The 18,764-nt window shown below is 40.9% G+C and overlaps 1 protein-coding gene across 4 annotated transcripts in view; it reads left to right on the top strand.

The window, feature by feature from the left end:
- Positions 1 to 18,764, top strand: part of CTBP1 (C-terminal binding protein 1) — a 417,525-nt gene that overhangs the window by 55,691 nt on the left and 343,070 nt on the right. For 3 of the 4 annotated variants that reach the window (XM_054029794.1, XM_054029801.1, XM_054029797.1), the window contains one exon: positions 6,614 to 6,710. The gene's annotated coding sequence lies outside the window, so the exon portion shown is untranslated. Of the gene's footprint in view, positions 1 to 4,446; positions 4,516 to 6,613; positions 6,711 to 18,764 lie in introns of all 4 variants that reach the window. The other variant, XM_054029795.1, reaches the window with a different exon arrangement.

The raw sequence follows: 18,764 nt of genomic DNA, 5'->3' as shown, positions 1-18,764 counted from the left end.
TTGTGTTCTGTGCTTTTTTTGACAAATATAGTTATTTATTTAGTTTAACTCAATAGAGGGAGAAGGAAGAAATGTATATGAGTGCCTTCACTTTGTATGTAGCTAAAGATTAAAATATGTACTACTAATATAACTTTAGATGAGAATTTCAAAAGCATTTGAGAATAAGGTGCTAGAGTCCCATTGACTTTCAGTAAGAGTTGAGCGCCTAACTTCCTTAAGCACATTGAAAAATCTCACCATTAGAGTATAAGAGCAGCATATTCTGGGCAGAGTTTCTAAAGAAGAAACTTTGACAAATGTTAAAATGTACAGTTATTTGCTGTAGAAAAATTATGAACCTGACGTTTTCTAGAAACACCTATTGTACATTGCTGTATACACTGATTTCTCCTTACAAATACCGGAATATTTTTATCTGTAGATGTGGACAAGTTACTTATTGTTATTGATATAACTTCAAATATGTGCTAGGTGCTACACTTGTGTGTGTGTGCATATATAAAACATTAAATTACATATGAGGTCAGAAACCAAAACTTAAACACATGAAATATAAGTTAAATAGACATTATTACACTATTATTATTTATTACACTTTAGACTGTGGTAATCCACATATAAAATTTAAATAAGAATTGAGGTCAGGGGAAAACAAACATGATCCTGAGGTGTAACTCTGGAGTACCAAATATAAAGCTATATGTTGCAAATAAATCTAACATTTAATCTGTAAATTCTTTTTCAAGAAAGATAAAATGGGAAAAGATACAATAGAGATTAAAAGTAAAAAATATACAGGATTTTGCTCCATTTTATGTTGCGTTTTGGTTGTGGTACTGCACTGCTTAACATTTTGGTCCAATAATTCCAAAATGTGTATTGTATGCTATATTGCACATTTGCAGCTTGTACTTACAACCCTTTTATTACATCCAGAAACAAGAGGCAATGGGATGAATCACAATTGAATACACTCTAGGGAATAGTTCTGTATTAGGATGACTTAATAGGTCTTTTCTATCTCTGACATCTATGATAAGGACTAGCCTAAATCAGAGAGAATTTCTCAGCACAAATGTTGTTTGAAGTATCTTGGGTAGTTTTTTTTCCCTTCTTTTAAAGTAAATATAGTGCAAAGTAATTTGTAACAGGGAGATGGAAATATATTTGGAAAGATTCAAGTAAACACCGATATAACTGGTGCCAGTAAGATAAATGTACAGGTGAAATGGGCCGAATCTTCATAATTGGTTGCGCGTTTTTGTATGCATATACACAGACCACAAAACCTATTTCTTGCTCATGTGAGTCAATGGTTGTGTCCATTTTTGGCATACGCTCTTTTGAAGAACTGGGTCATAATTTTTGGGCATTATGTTTTTTTCCAACTGCCTGAAGCTACAATTAAAGCATACAGGTCTCTTGTGAGTTGGATCCTAATTACATCATTCCACAGAATTTGAATTTATTCTCAAACCTTGTGCAAAATATTATATATAAACTATAGCCCTGGTTCTGCAACATTTAGTTAGATGTGTGAACATTACTTATGTATATAGTTTTGTTGATGTTAATGGAACTAACCATAGTGGGTGAACATCACTCTTGGAGACCTGTATGTATTGGGCACTTCTAAACTGGCCTTGCAAAATTCTGCTTGCTTGAGGTGAATAATTGTATTTTCATGAGGGAGAATAAATTATCATTTTATTTTTTCATCATGGTAGAGGAGGGCAAGTAGATTTTATGCTCTAGCTAATAAAATTTCATGACTATTTTGCAAGGTTGAACTAAATATATCCATCCATCCAGAGAAATGAATCACTTTGCCAGAATTTAAGTACAGGCATTTCTGAAGTGAAATGCAGTAGTTGTTTCACAGTGCCCAGCAATGCTACACAATAGTTTATGACAGGAAGAAATGGGAATAACTGATATGGTGTTTTTCTACTGGTCTGCAGAGAGCTGGCTGATCACGTAGTGCTGAATCTCGACTTTGTTTCCACCTGGTAAAAACAGAATAGATGGGACAGGGAGATATAATAAAAAACAAAAGCAATGAGATGGTTCAACTTTTACCAAAAATGAGTCAACACTTATCACTAAAGTTATAAACATACTTTCCTCCTATTACTTTTCCATGTAAGAAACTGCTGTAGCTGCCGTAAGGAGGTTACGTGATTACCATTGGAAGAGGAGATGGTTTGCATGATTCCCAATAGGAAGGGAGGTGTCCATGAGACAATCTCTATTAAATACTATATCTCTAGGAACCAGCAGAATCTTGGGAACAATTGTTAGAGAATTGTTATCAAATAATAAGGCTGAAATCTGCCACTCTTACTCACATCAAGTACCTTTCTCCATTCAAAGTCGAATTGAAATATGTGTATCTACTCATGGAATAAGGTACTAGTCGATGTAAGTGTGGCAAACTTGAGCCCCAAATAATCAGATGAAGGATCTGATTATGAGATTTTACTCAATTAGAACTTCCCTTATCTTCAGTGTAGTCTTGCACAACTCAAAGACTACAAGATCTGACCATATTTCATTTTTGTTAAGGATGTTTTTATACTCGCCAACTGCAGAGAAGCACATTTTGTTTTTTTTAAATATATTGTGATGAAATTTAAATTGATCAAAATATGTATTTTAAACATAATATATCAATTTCTTCACACTTCTTTTGCGAAAACATTAGTGAAAAAGGGGGTGGAAACGTCTTGAGGTGAATGTTTGGCATAAGTTTGTTGTTTTGGTGTACACACATGGAAACCAGTCTATCCCACTAGAAATTCATTCAGTATATTTGCATTTGATCATGTATGATTGACTTAACATACTCTTAATCCTTTTAAGAAGGGCCAGATTCTGTCCAGGGCTACAAGAGCTTCTGCAGTGCCCTCAATGTGGAAAGTTCACTGGGCAAGGCAAGATTATGGCTGCTGTGGGGGGTGCAGAGGTCCAGTACAGTCCTAAAAGTGGCCAGGCCAGTCAGGAGATGCACTGGTTCAGCATATCACCTGAGCAGCCTCTCTGAATGGCACTCCTGGGAAGCCCCTGAAAGAACTTAAAGCTGCTCCCCTGGACCCTATGAAAGCCTTCAGAGAGCAGCAACAACATTACCTTCTGTCCTCCTGGTGGAAACACCTCTCTTTCTGGGACACCTTGAGTCAGTCTGACCCAAGGGTGGATATACCAGTTTTAATTAACTGCAGTTGGACAATAGAAATTTGTGTAGATGTAAAAGTGAGATAGGGTCCAGTGCTATGCCGTTAAAGTCAATAAGAGCAGAACGGGACCGTGTTAGAAGCATCTCAGAGAATTTTTTCCTATTGTTACCAAGTTAGGTGGTAAGGAGAAAGAGAGTAAACATTTAAAAATCATAAAAGTTGGGGGATTAACCTAGGCAAATCATATGTGAAATTTTGAGAGGTAAAAGCGACCCTTTTTTCCAATCATTTTAATTTATAAGGTGCCTTATTTTCTCAGATTCCAAAAATGCTCTACAATCTGCATTTTGTATTGGACCTTCAATTAAAATTATTTATATTTTAGTGGGGGGAAGATTAGTGAAGAGCTTGGTAGGCAGAGAGAAGAGGGCTAGGAGTTATGGGATAGGAGGAGGTAATAGCAAATAGCCAATCAGTGAACAGAAAATAGAGTCCGCTGCTGAAATTTAACAAGTCAGAATCTGACAATATCATTTGCTTCCAGGAGACCATGAAGGTATGCTACTGCTGATATGGCTGTTGCTTTTCTATTCCTGTTCCTGGGACTTGCTTCATTTGGTTTTTGGTTCTTAGATACCACAGTGATAGTTGCTTCAAGTGCACAGACTTGAAGTACTGCAGCTTCCTCTGGAGCAGAGGGTTCTAGTCACATTATAAGCCAAAGTACAACATACTGCATTCAATGTAGGAGGAGGGATAGAAAAATTTGGTCAAGGAAATCAAGACTTAGGCCTGATCTACACTACAGAATTATCTCGACGTAAGGCACCTTACATTGACCTAATTCTGTAAGTGTCTACACTACAATGTTACTCCCGCCGATGTAAATCACCGACCACATCAACTTAACTCCACCTCCACAAGAGGTATAGTGCTTAGGTTGGTGTAGTTAGGTCGATGCAGTGTCAGTGTGGACACTGCATTGAGTGTTCCAACTGTCAGCCCCTGGGCTGCCACCTGGCGGGGCTGGCAGCTGCAGTTCCGTTGTCCGGCTCTGGCTGTCAACCCCACCTGGTGGGGCTCCAGATGCAGGATTTGTTGTGTCTAAGTCATCCAAGACAGATGACTATCCAGCCTCCTTTTGAAAACCTCCAGTGAAGAAGCTTCCACATGTAGTATAGATGTGCCTTAACCTCTTGTCTAATTAAAAAGTACTATGGGATCTTTAATGTTCAGTCAATAGTAATGCATATTTATATTGTCATAGTGCAAAGGCCGTAATTGGGAGTGGTGCCTTTGACAAGAGGATCTAAGGATTGTCAATTTACATTTTACGGTAAGGTAAATTAATAAACTTTGAAGTGACCCTTTTAAAAATTCATTTATCTCTGTTCAGCAGAGATGGAGACCGAGTATTCAGATTGAGTGTGTGAGATAACACCTATAGAAAAGAACAATGGTACAGATCAAAAGTTGCTCACCATACTTAATCAAAACAAATGGAAATCACTAGGTCTTTTGACATACCAGCCTCAGAGACTGAAAGGCGGTGGAAACTCCCAGAGGTTATTAGGAGGCACTAATCATGTGGCTTTTCTCCTAAACAGGAAAAGATCCTGCATGTAAATTTTAATCAAACCTCATCCTGATTTGTTAATGGATTATATCACATAAGGCATGCATGGGTGGCCAGGAATTGTATGTCTGAACATGTGAGCTGTCCCAGTCACAGGGACTTGAAAATTGGGTATAGGACACAGCAAGAGAGTTGCTCTCTGGACACTAAGTGATGCTGACAGGCTGACAAAAGAGTAGTCCAAGGGGATTGCTTGCAAGGGATGTTATCTAGTCACATTTCTTTTTTGTCTCTGCAACTCAGTTAAGAAGAATGCTTTATCTAGTTTAGCTTATGAGAAGTATAAGTCTAGATTTATTAAGCAAACTGTTTCTTTTCTTGTCATTCCATTTTCTCTTTGTTTTTAGTAAATCTGTTTTTGTTAAGATTATGGCTGTATGAGTAATTTTGTATAGACCTCCCTGAGGGGAGGAGACCCATAACCTCTAAGGAAAGGTGGTGAAGTATAAAGAGTTTCTAGAAGTTACACCTCTCCTTCTCCCCACAAGACTGCAGCCAGTGGACACAAGGGGAGAAGTCAAAAGATTAAAGAGGAAATGAGAACAGGTGGTTAATTAGTCACTGGTCCCATTGTGCTGGGTGATCTGCAAACACAGAAAGTAGAGTGGTCTCGGTCTTGCAGGGTTTACAGTCTAAGTAGGTAGAACCCTAGAGTTTATTGTATGTGGAATGTGTCATTTTTTTCTCTAATTTTACATATTGTCTTCATATTAAACTGTAAAAAACCCCAAACCTTTTACATAATTTATAATCATTTAACTGCAAGTACGTGCTCTAAGAACTGATTTTTCATAATGACTGATGTTGGTTCTTTGAGAGTTGCTTTGGCTTTGAGATGAGTTATGTTTTTACTAGCTTTGGTTCTCAAAGCCATAGGTATCATCAGTGTTAATTGATTGTAACTTTTAAGATAGAGAAGTATTTTTAGGTGCTGAAAGCATCGGTTACCAAATGAAATCAGTCTCTTTGTCCTCTCAATCTACAACAAATTTCTCCAGTGGGATCTCTTTGTTTGCCTTATAAATTGGTGGTGATTCTGCTACTTTGTTCTGTAATTTAGAATAAATTTGCTCCATTTGCTAAATTTATTTTTATAAACATTGAAATTTAATATCTTAAAGTGCTCAACACAAATTTTGTGGCATTGAGTGTGTGGTATACAATATTTGAAAGATACTTTAGATCACAATAGCAAATTAATATTTACTCAGTTTAAGGTGGCAAGAAAACATATTAACCAGATCTCCAACTTGGATTTGTCTTTCCTTTTTTTATTAGTCATTTTATTATTTTGGGCAGGATTTTGTTCAGATCTGTAATCTTTCTAATATTATATATCCTTCATTAGGCTTAGTTTTTCTACTTGCACTTTCTAAGTACAGCACCTTTGAACCTGAATCTGTATTTATTAGTATAATGTCACTGTGTATCTTGCCTGAATAAGAATTGAGATTGGGCCCTGAACTAGCTTGATGTAACTTTTTACCCAGCATTACCTGTAATATTTGTGTGATCGTTTTAAATCACATTTGAAGACTTTCTTCTTTAATACTTAGTTTTAGAATTAATTTGGTTTGTTTTATTGCTCTCTTGTGCTAATTATGTCAGTTTGATATTTTTGATTAGTACTACATTATATAAACCAGCATATATAGCAATCAATTTAAATGATAGACTTCACAGTAGATATTCTCATGTTTTACTTTTGGGGGTTTTAATTTGGTGTTTTCTTGTGTGTGGTTTTTTTTTTTTTTTGTGTTACACATTTGGAGTTTCATGTTACTCTTTTCTCTTCCAGCATTCTTGATCTGCTTCATACAAACCACCTAAAATTACCACACAACTATTCTCTCAAAATCACCCCTTTCGTCCTTGGGGTGCTTTTTTGGCCTTTGGTGAGTACCAAACAATACTTTACCCTGAGATCCACTTAGTTACTTTTTAGTGCACCTGACCTTCCATTACACTATCCTCCTCCCTTATTTTTATTTTCCCATTCTCTTTGTTTAATCATATTTTCTTCCTTTGTACCAAACTTTTCTTTTCTAAAGCTATTCTTGAAATTTTTCCAGTTGAACTAAGATTTTTATGGATGAAACATAATCTTTCAACTCATTTCTTCTAATATTTGTTTTAACAATGTTGTTTAGTTTTGAATTTTATATTTTGTTGTGGGAGCCTATATGCTGAAACAGAACTAGCCTTATTCCTGAGGCTTAAAAGATCGGCTTTACACAAAGGCTAATGATGTAAATACGTTAAAATCATTTCTGTATAATCATACTATTAATTAACAGATAAAACTCCTTTTGCAGGGATACAGCCAGATAGTTTGTCATTTCTGAAGTGAAATGGCAGGATGAGTATAATGACCCCTTGAGAAGAGTTACAAATTATTTTGTATGGTATGTATATATACAATACAGTATATACTGTAATGTATTTAGCAACTGCTGAATATAAAATATTCCGAATTAAAAAAAACACTGCTTGGACAGACTGGAGTACAGGTGTCCATTATTTTATTTTTGAAAAATACTCTCACATAAGTGTAATTACTGGGGCTCATGGATTAAGAGCTAAGGTTGTATTTCCTGCTTCCCACTCCTCTGCCCTCTGCACAAAGAAGTGCAGACGTATTTAGTTGGTTTAAATGAAATCCTTTAATGTGTGAAGAGACCAAATTAAATATGACTGTCAGATGATTCCTTTTTGGGAAATGTACAGTGGAGGTAATGTAAAAAGGATAAATCTTCTCCATGCTAGAAAATTAAATATTAAACATGTAACTTTAAAATGTAAGTTTTCATTCTGGTTTAAAAACTTCTCATGCCATGTAAAAGCAGTGCTGTTTGACCGTTAGTAATGAAGCTGATTGGCTGGTCTTCATCTAATAGTGATCTTAATTATTTAATAATCTTTTGCAACCATCATGCCAAATGCATGTGTAACCCATGCTCACATACACAACTGAAAGACCACAATAAATCCATTATATAAATTTCCTTAGTAAAACTGCTTTAGTGTAACCATAGGAAATTGTCTAGGTGTGTGTATTTGTATGCTAGCTAAAGTAGAGTGATTGGTTTTTAGAGCCCTTTGCAAAGCCTGTTTGCTTCCACAATCACATGTCTCTGAAGAGGCTAACTGTAAACCCCCAGTGCCTACAAGGTTGGAGCTCCAGAGGGGATGTGCTTAAGCTGCTGGGGGGGACACAGCACTGGACCTGGGTGCCTAGGGCAGCTGGGCCACAGGATTCAGTTTCCATGATGGAAAACAGACAGAGCCTGTGCCCAGGAAGTGTGCTAGAGAGACCAAGGAAAGAGACAGTGCTACAGCCTACTCAGATGATGTAAAGCTTAAGAACACATGGGACAATGTGGTGGGACCCAAACCACAGTTGCCTGGTTAGTGTCCAGCTGTGGGAGCTCTAGTAAGGCTGTGACACCTTCTATTATCAAATTGCTGTTCCGTAGGTTCTTACAGACTACCCGTTAATCACCCATTAATCTTCTCTTTAAGCTACATAGGTGGACCCCCTTGAGTCTCACTATAAGGCACATTTTTTCCAACCTTCTATTCATTCTTGTGGCTCATGTCTGAATCTTCTCCAAGGTATCCACATCCTTTTTGAATTGTGAAAACCAGAACTGGACACAGTATCCTAGTAGTGGTTGCACCAGTGCTACATACAGAGATAATATAACCTTTTCACTCTGGCATGATATTCTCCTGTTTATGCATTTGAAGATATATTCGCCCTTTTGGTCAGAGTATTGCACTGGGAGCTTGTGTTCAGCTGATTATCCACTATGACTCCCAAATCTTTTCAATGTCCCTATTTCTCTGATTAGTCCCCTCCATCTTGTAAGTATGGCCTACATTCTTTGTTTTAGAAGTACGGCCTTACGTTTGGACATATTGAAAAGTATGTTGTTTCCTTACGCCAGCTTACCAAGCAATCCAGATTGCTTGTAGTATTGGCCTGTCATCCTTTACTATTTACCAGTCCCCCAATCTTGGTGTCATCTGCAAACTTTAGCAATAATTTGTTTTCTTTCAGGTTATTGATAAAAATGTTAAATAGTGTAGGTCCAAGAACTGATTTCTGTGGGACCCCACTAGAAACACACCCATGTGGTGGTGGTTCACCTTTACAACTACATTTTATGACTATCAATCTGTCTGTAATGTTCATAGGACTCATCCAATCCAGTATTTGCTAGTATTTTTGCACATTTTTGGAGTAGAAGTTTCTTTGCTGTGCCTAAGACTACTGCTGTCAGAGTGGTTCTGAACTACCAGTATAGTTGACCGTTTGAAACTATGATGATGGGCAACCTAGAAATAACTGAGACAGTTTCCAGTAGCCTAATTATGGCAGTTCCTGCTAGCATTACCTAGCTAGATTCTATTCTCAGCTACATCTATGTAACTGTCACCTACTGGCTTCAGATATGTAATTAAGGACAGAATATGGCCAACTGTCATTTAAGAACTGCTGACATTTCACAGATGTTTATAGAAAACTTTTGATTAGAGCAGAGATCCTGAAACTGATTATTAAAGCATTTGCTGGTTGTCTGCAAAGAACTAGATGGTAACATGTTGTTGGCTTACCTTTATTTTGAGTACAGAGAAGGAAGATAGATGGGAGGAAGAGGAGAAAGGGACAAAACTAGACAGTATGATTAACTATTTGAAAAACATCAAAACACTTATCTCACTAAAAGCAGCAATGTATACAAACAGTTTCCTAATATAATTTTTCCAAGTAAACAATTGCTATCTGTCATAGGGATGTCATGCATTGTGAAAGAGGGCAAGTATTTCATTTGTTTTTCTTTGAGTGATGCACAAGATGAGGTTCTTTTGAATAGCAGTGTCTATTGGGGCTATGACTGTGCCCTGGCTACACTCTTGTTTCCCATAGACAAATATATGAGGAATGGGGAGGCTGCAACCCACACTCATTTCCTTTTTACCACCCCTGTCTGCAAAATGGAACTCTGTAGCGTTCACATCCTTTGCTCTGAATGAGTTGGGGCAGTGGCTCTCAAACTTTCCAGATTACTGTACCCCTTTCAGGAGTCTGATTTGTGTACCCAGTGTTTCACCTCACTTAAACTACTTGCTTACAAAATGAGACCTAAAAATACAGAAGTGTCACAGCACACTGTTACTGAAAAATTGCTTACTTTCAGCCTAGCCACAACTACATGGGGGGTTAGGTTGACCTAACTATGATGCTCAGGGCGTGAAATTTTTCACAGCCTTGAGCAATGTAGCTAGGTCAATCTAATTTGTAAGTGTAGACCAGGCCTTAGCTGATGCAGTTCTATAGTTAGGATTAGTTATTGTTAATAGCTTAATCTTAGTAAGGTAAATTTTCATTGCCTGTTGGCATATAAAACAACCCCAAACTTCTAAACTTAGAGTAGTCATAGGTTTTCCTTATTCCTATATGTGCCCCCTGTACAAGGGCTGGTCCTCTACAAGAACTTAAAAATGGCCTACACTAAATAGCTGGGGTTTGAGATTTGTCCCTCTTCCAACACAATGATGCCAGTGAGTGATAGCCATACCCTATGCCTAGGAGAGGGCCATGCCCCAGAGCAGTATTTGATTTGCAAGTGCTTCTCCAGAAGAGCGCAAAAAGAAAGGTAGAAAAACTTGAAACTGTTTCTCCTAAAGAGGTCCATGCATGCCTAATCAGACCCTTACAGATCCTCTGAGAAGCTCCAGGTACTGGACCCATCCCACACATTGAGTGCCTTGGTGAGCTGAGATACCACCCAAACTCTGGGGTAACTTCTAACAAGCCCAATCAGCCATCTTGCTGACCTCTTTAAAAAGGGGCTGCAAGGAACACTGCTCCAGGGACCAGGACAGGCACTGTTCCCTCTCTCGTCACAAGGGACAGAAAGATTCCCCAAGGCTCATGCTTCAAAAAGCCTGAAAGTAGAATCCTGCCCTGGTACACCTGCACCAAAAACCAAACTATCACTGACAGTCTCTTCTTACACCAAGGACCGCTCCTCTTCTGGTGCCAACAGCTAAGCACTGTTGCTATTGTCACCATCCCTGTGGTACTGGGAGCTCTGATATTGAGTACCTCCTTGCCAAGAACTAGCACTTTAGAACCGAAAAGCTCATCTGTACTGATATGAGATCTTGCCCTAGGTAATTTGAGGGCTCTGTACATTGGCATCTCTGCATTTCAGGATGTCCAGACACCTTTCAGTGGGGCCAATACCAGAGCAGCTACAGGAGGTCATTACCAAATCACCCCTGGTACTGGTGCCATGACAAAGTGTACCTGACAGAACTGCCTGTCTGCTGGAAGAGGTGCTTTCATTTTCTTCCTTCTCTTTCAGAAGGACAGAGCAGAACTTCCTCCCTGGAACGTACCCATTCACCCCCATGGATGGAACAGTAGGAGTCTGGCAGAGTTGAGGGGGGAATCCTTGAGGGATAAATTTGGCAGTCAGAGGGAACCTGCCCCCTCCTGCTGCCTACCTATATGTCCTCTGCCTCACTACCTCTATCAACCATAGCTTTACTATTCCACACAAGTGGTGACTATTTATGGCCCTGTGAGTGTTTACCAAAATGTTGGCAGTGGTGGGTGCCCACCTGAGGAGGCCAGGGATCCAGGTGCATCTCGGTGTTGATGACAGGGTGGTATGGATAAAATCCTGACTGCAAATGTCTAACTCCCCTCAAAAGACACAAAAGCATCTTTGCCACACTGGGTCTCAGAGTCAGCAAAGAAAAATTTACATCGACTCAAACTCCGAGTATACAGTTAATTGGAACTATATTAGATTACAAGTCAGCGAAAGCATACCTACCTCAACAGAGGTTCCTGACTATGATGGGCTTCATTAGGCTATTCCAGGCTCATCCCACCACATTAGTAAGGACTTACCTCCGAGTCATGATGCATATAGTGACATGCACTTATGTCATGCAACATGTCAGACTTCACCTTTGACCTTTGCAAGAACAGCTGAAATCATTGTATTTGACCAACAGGTACAGCATGGACCCCTTAATCACAATTCCTCAAGAAGTCCTATTCCTCATTTAATTGGCATGCAGCGAAGTGCCCTTCTCAGTATCACTATTGACAAGATGTCTCAGTTCTCAGGTTTTTGACAGGCGCTTCCTGGTGGCTGGCCCTGCAAAACCCATAGGGTGCCTGCATCTGCATAAACAGGAGTCTCAGTTATACTAAATTATTGGAAGGGGAGGGGCTTCTGGCTTCCTGTCACCAAGTCCTTTCAGTATAGTCTCAGATTCCCTAATCACGGAAGATATTGAGGATAGTGGTACTGACCACGTAACAGCTTGCATTGGAGTTTGTTGAACCAACCCTACCCAGCCAGTGTACCAGACGCTACTGTCTCATTGTAGGATCAGTGTGTGACTTTTTTGAGGGCAGTTTCTCTGAAGCTTTCCAGAAGTTCCTCTTGGAAATCACAGAGCTGCTATATTCTCTCTCTCTCAGAACTGCCCAGCAACTGTCTGGAACTTCCTGTCTTGCTCCACCCCTGGCATGATTGACAGAGCTGGAGGGGCAGAGCCAGCCCTGTCCACAGCAGCTCTTTAACTCTTTTGTCACCGCCGTGGGGTTTATACAACCCATCATGCACCCTCCCCATCAGGATCGGGGTAACAGAGTCATGCAGGGGTGTGTCCCCTCTTGCAGGAGAAGAAAATTCTGTATACTGATGGGTTTGGCTGGGTCATACACCTGGAACTTGTAGGGTTGTAGTGACAGACACCATGAATTATTTGAAGGTTGTCTCCTTCATTGCTTTCAACCATTGGAGTGTTGCATGGTCAGTAATTAAAAGGGATTTCTCAATAAGTAGTAGTGGAAGGAGTCCATTGCCCGTCTCACAGCTAGAACCTGTTTTTCTATGACTGTGTATGTTTTCTGTCTGGAAAAATAGCTTCCTACTGATATATAGTATTGGATAGTCCTCCCTATTGAACTTTTGAGAGACTGTGTCATCCCCGAGGGTGAAACCTGAACTGTTGTATTACTGTGTCCCCTTTAGCTCTCTAGCCTAGGTTGTCTTTTAGAATGCTTTGCTAGTGAACAGCAAATCCCTCCAGTCTCTGTTCACTCTCAGCCACCAGCTGAATACATGAATGATATGCCCAGCCATTCATGAATAGACACAGGTGGATGCACGCATGTCCCTCGGTCCCAAGCTTGCATCCCAGAAATGTGCATCTTGCACCATCCAGCACACTGCCGCACAGAGCAAGTTCATTAATTAGTCTGTCATTTTATCAAAGAAAATTATTGTTACAGCCTTGATTAACGTGAGTAGAGATTCCCCAGATGCTTCAACCAAAAACAAACTGGTTTAGATAAAACATTAAAACAAGTTTTTTAAGTAGAGAAAGAATCACTTAGTAATTTTAAGTAATATAAGCCTAAAAGTCAAAATTGGTTACAAAAGAAAATAAAAGGATAAAACTGCAATCTAATTCCTAAACTTTGCCAAGTTGAATATGATTTGAAAGCAAAAAGGTGTGTCTCACCCAAAAACTTTCAGCAGTCCACGCTAATGGGAAAGTATTCCAGTTAGGAACATCCACCCCAGTTCAATGATGGTTCTTTGTTGTTCAAATGATCTTGCTCCCATGAGTAGAGATGGGAAGGAGAGGTCATGGGGAAGCCATTGTCTCTTATTTTATACCCTCCTCCTCCTCTTTGAGGATTACCCCCTGCTGGGGTGCAGACAAATCAGTCTGTGGTGTACGTGAGATTCAAAGTGTCTTCCAGGTGAATTGTACATTTCTTGTGCACACCTTCTGCGTACATGATGTTTGAGATGTTCTGAGGATGAAATGCAAATTTTTTTGTTTACAGTTCTCCCTGATGGCAAATGGTTGCTTCAGTAGATAAGTTTTCTAACACCTGTGGTCAGTCCTTTGTTGACAGTGAGGTGCGATTCTGTGGGCATTCCCCAGAATTACAACATGTTTCAGTAACAAACATATAGCAAAATCTTATAACTTCATATACAATGTTGATACACATCTTTAAATAAGACCATGATGTTCAGCAGATTATGACTTTTGATACTTCACAAGGCATACTTTGTGCAAAATAGATCATTAACCATATACAAGTTGTGAATATGGGGGTACAGGGTATTACATGGGGTACAGTGTGTCACAGAAAGCACTTTCCCCAAGTCAGTATCTGAGGCACCAGTTTGTAACAGGAACTACTTTAAAAATCTATATTAAAAAGGATCAGTTCTCTGCATGGGCACTCTGAGTGTCTTAAAGGCCCTGTCACATGTTTCCTTCCACTGAATTTTCCTGGGGTGTCCATCTTTTATGAACTCCGTCAAGAGGGATCCAGTGGTGGCAAATCCTGGTACAAAACATCAGTAGAACTTGGCTAATCCCAGGAATCGTCACATTTGTTTTTTTGTCAAAGGAGTAGGGCAGGTCATCAAAGTGTGGACCTTGTCCACTAGGGTCCCAGCTGGCTGCCTCCTACTACTTACCCAGAGTACGTAGTTTCACAGTTTCTATTTTGCATTTGATGAGATTGGCTGTTCGGCATTCATGAAGGATTGAAGTACTGCCACCAAGTGTTCCTCCCAACTTTGGCTATAGATGACAATGTCATCCAGATAGGCTGTGGCATATTGCCCATTGGGTTGCAAGTTTTTATCCTTCCAGACCTTGATGGTTGCAGTTGCTCCGTGCAGCCTGAACAGCATGGTATGGTACTGGTACAATCTGAATGGTATAGAAAAAAACTGTTTTTTCTCTGGAGTCTGGCATCAGGAGGATCTGCCAGTATCCTGTGGTAAGACTGAGGGCAGATATGTACTCAGCCACCCCTACCTGCTCCATCAACTCATCCACCCTGGGCAGCGGGTAGGCATCCAATTTAGATACCACATTGACTTTGCAGAAATTGATACAGAAGTGCACCATCCTGTCTGGTTTAGGGACGAGGATAGTGGGGGTCCTCCACTCATTGTAGGACACCTTTATGTCTCCCAGAGCTAACATTGCTTGAAGTTCCTGATGGACAACATCCCACATTTTCCGGGTAAGAGGTGATGGTTTTCCCTCCCCTTTTGTCCTAGTTCTGTTCCAATGTGATGGGGGATCAAGTGGGACTTTTTCTGGACCAGACAAGAGTGTTGTAGGGAACAATTCCACAAGTTGTACTTGTGCCCTTTGATCAGGTTGTAAAGTTTTCTCATCTTTAAAGACTTGCAGGATTTTCCTATCAGGGCCCGGGGTTGTAATTTTTTTTTTCTAGGGGCCCATGCTGAGCTGGTGTGTCTCCACTAACCGTGCCAGGTTCTGTTTGGTCAGGTCATCTGGTTTTTAATTTATTGCTGCAGGATGCTGTCTGTAGGGCATCTGTAGCCATATAATTTTCCATGAGGTGGACCCATTCCGCTAACATCTCTGGGCAATGTTTTAACACCTAGGCCTTTCCCCTAACAGTAGGATGTGCGTGAACTATTCCACAAACACATGTGTCATGCTGTCTGGAGTGGCTCATGACCATGAGTGCCTACCCCAGAGCAGACATCCCAAATTGGTGGTGTGTTCTATAATTGAATTTCACTAAGCCGTACCAAATGTGAACTCCTGGATCATAAGTCTCTTACCAGGTAGCCACAGACAGTCCCCTTAGACTCTCTAGTCCAGGGGTGGCCAACCTGAGCCTGAGAAGGAGCAAGAATTTACCAATGTACATTGCCAAAGAGCCACAGTAATACGTCAGCAGCCCCCCATCAGCTCCCACTCCCCCCACTCCTAGTGCCTCCCGCCCACTGGCAGCCCTGCCGATCAGCACCTCACCCTCCCTCACCGCACCTCCTGATCAGCTGTTTTGTGGCATGCAGGAGGCTCTGGAGGAAAGGGGGAGGGGAGGAGCAGGGCATGGCAGGCTCAGGGGAGGGGGCGGGAAGGGGTGGAGTGGGGGCAGGACCTGCAGCAGAGCCAGGGGTTGAGTAGTGAGCACCCCCCAGCACATTGGAAAGTTGGTGCCTGTAGCTCCAGTCTCGGAGTTGGTGCCTATACAAGCAGCTGCATATTAACTTCTGAAGAGCTGCATGTGGCTCCAGAGCCACAGGTTGGCCACCCCTGCTCTAGTCTATCTTGTTACCCAGACAAATTGGACTTAGTGATAAATGGTCATTTATACCAAAAATCAACAAATATCCCAGGTTACTCCGAGTCACAAGAAACCAGTCACTCACCCAGGTTGAGTTGCATTCTAGATCTCACACCAAAGACAACACTGGTAACCAATTCTGTAGTAAACTAACTATAGATTTATTAGCTAAGAAAAGTAAATGTTATTGAGAGGTTAAAGCAGGTAAAATATATGTACAGGTGAGTCACAGTCTATAATTCCAGATGGTGGCAGAGATGTAATAAATTGCCAGTTTCCCCAAACTCTCCTCACTATTCCCAGATTGTCTTCGGAGATCTTTGCTTTGGATTCAGTACCCTTCCCACTAAGAGTACAAACAGTCCAGAAATGCAGGATCTTTCCCTCAACCCATATTTATAGCTTCTTCTCACAGAAAACAGACTGGCACAGTCACCACCCATGGGGCTCTTTCTTTGATTGTTGGGGAGAGAGGAGCGCATTTAGAGTCTTTGATATCTGATCATCTCACACAATAACCATTTACCTTCAAATGTGCATGAATTAGTACTTTCTTGCTGAAGTTCTTCATTTGATTCTTCTTTCTATCAGCCACTTGGACAGTAGCTTGTCCAAGTCCATCTTGCTTAGGCCACCCATGAGTGTAACTTAAAAAAACCCTTCCCTTTATCTCAGGGGTGACCCCTCCTGCTGTCTGGGTGCTGCAAAACCCACGGGGTGCCTCAGTCTGTATAAACAAGAATCTCAGTGATACTAAACTGAGCAGAAAAGTCTTAACTGTGTTTCAATATAATCTGGATTCCCTGTCTCTGGGATGGGTTGAGGATAGCAGTACTGACCACTTAACAGCTTGCACTGGGGCTTGACAAACCTACTAGCCAGTATACTGGAGTCTGCTGTCTCCCTGTTGGATCAGTGGGACTTTGAGGGTAGTTTCCCTGAAGTGTTCCTGGAGTCTCTCTCGGGAGCTGTAGAACTGCAGTCCACTTTCTCCCAGATCTGCCCAGCAACTGTCTGGAACTTCCTGCTTTTACACCCTTACTCCACCCCTGATGACAGGTCCAGAGGAGCAGGGCCAGCCCACAACAATTCTTTAACTCCTGTGCAACTGATGGAAGGTTTCAGAGTAACAGCCGTGTTAGTCTGTATCCGCAAAAAGAAGAACAGGAGTACTTGTGGCACCTTAGAGACTAACAAATTTATTAGAGCATAAGCTTTCGTGGACTACAGCCCACTTCTGATATGCATCCGAAGAAGTGGGCTGTAGTCCACGAAAGCTTATGCTCTAATAAATTTGTTAGTCTCTAAGGTGCCACAAGTACTCCTGTTCTTCTTTTTGATGGAAGGTTTATACATCACACAAGGACTCTAGTGATGGACACTTCTATGCAATGCTAGGGAGTGCATTTTGACTACTTGGGAATTCAAGGAAAATGGTTCCCTCTGGAGGCTATACTATTCATAAATGTGCTGGAACTCAGAGCTGTTTGGCTTGCGTGCGGGACTTTTCTGCCCGTCATTCAGGCTCTGACAAAAGTGCTTGCAGACAGCGCCCCAGTGATGCACTGTTGAACAGGTGAGGGGGATCCAAATTCTCTCCATTCTGCCAGGAAGCCATACATCTTTGTGGTTGGTGTATATGTTACCAATATAATCCAGTCACAGTGAAGATGATTCAGCACTGCAACACTGGCTCTGCAGCCTCTGAATCCAAGATTTGTGGTGATAGGGGACAGGCAGAGGGTGCTACTGGAAGTCCTTAGTTAGAATCTGCACAGCGGCAGCCTTGGAGTGATGGTGATTCATAGTAGGCTGGAGCAGAGGCCATGTTTGTATCCTTTGTAGGTGTCAGAGCAGTCCTATGTAAGGACAGCACTGCTTTCGTCCGATGGGGAATGGGGTGGAGAAAGGTCCCCAAAATAAAGCTTGCTTCACCCAAACCTGTCTGAGTGCTGCACATGAATGGTCATCCCGCTTTTTCTGTGGTCTAAATATAAAGAAGATCCAAATAAATTTTGCAACTTGGAATGTTTCCTTGAAAGAAGTGATGGACCAGAGTGTAGAACTGCTATATTTGGTAGAGTATTGGCATGGTACGGTGTAGACATTGCTGCACTCTGTGAGGCAAGGTTTAGTCACAGCTAAAAGAAGTGGGTGCTGGTTACACCTTCTACTGAACTGGCAAATCTGAGGATGAACACTGATGCTCTGATGAGGGGTTTTCCATCCGCTCTTCAATTGCCTTCAAACTTGAGTCACTTATGACAGGCTTATGCTTCTCCACACTGGCCTTGTTAAAGGTTCTTTTGCTTCTGTCATCAGCGCATGTGCAGAATGATCCATCCAGATGAAGGTAAGGAGGACTTCCATCAAACCCTTTGATAGCATTATCAGATCAGTCTTATGTAATGATAAGCTGATCACTTTAGGTGATTTTCAAAGCCAGGATTGGTTGTGACTGTGCATCGTGGGGCAAGTTGTCACAAAGTTGGTAATGCAAATTCAAACGGCTTGCTACTACTTTCCAAATGCACTGTGTACAGCCTAGTTATCACCAACACACGTTTCAACAGTCCAGCTGATATAAGACAACCTGTATATACCTTTGTTAAAAACACTGGCAGATGATTGATAGTGGATGGCAAAGAAATCTCAGGGATGTCAGGCTCATTTTCATCATGAGAGGCCTGACTGCTTGTCAGACCAAAGCTCTGTGAAAAGTCAAATGTCCGTCTGTATTGCTCTCAAGCAACATAGACAGCAGCTT

This window comes from Malaclemys terrapin, chromosome 5, assembly GCF_027887155.1.
Source record: "Malaclemys terrapin pileata isolate rMalTer1 chromosome 5, rMalTer1.hap1, whole genome shotgun sequence".
Taxonomy (NCBI): Eukaryota; Metazoa; Chordata; order Testudines; family Emydidae; genus Malaclemys; species Malaclemys terrapin.
The sequence above is the reverse complement of the archived record's forward strand: the minus strand, read 5'-3'. Positions and strand labels throughout refer to the sequence as shown.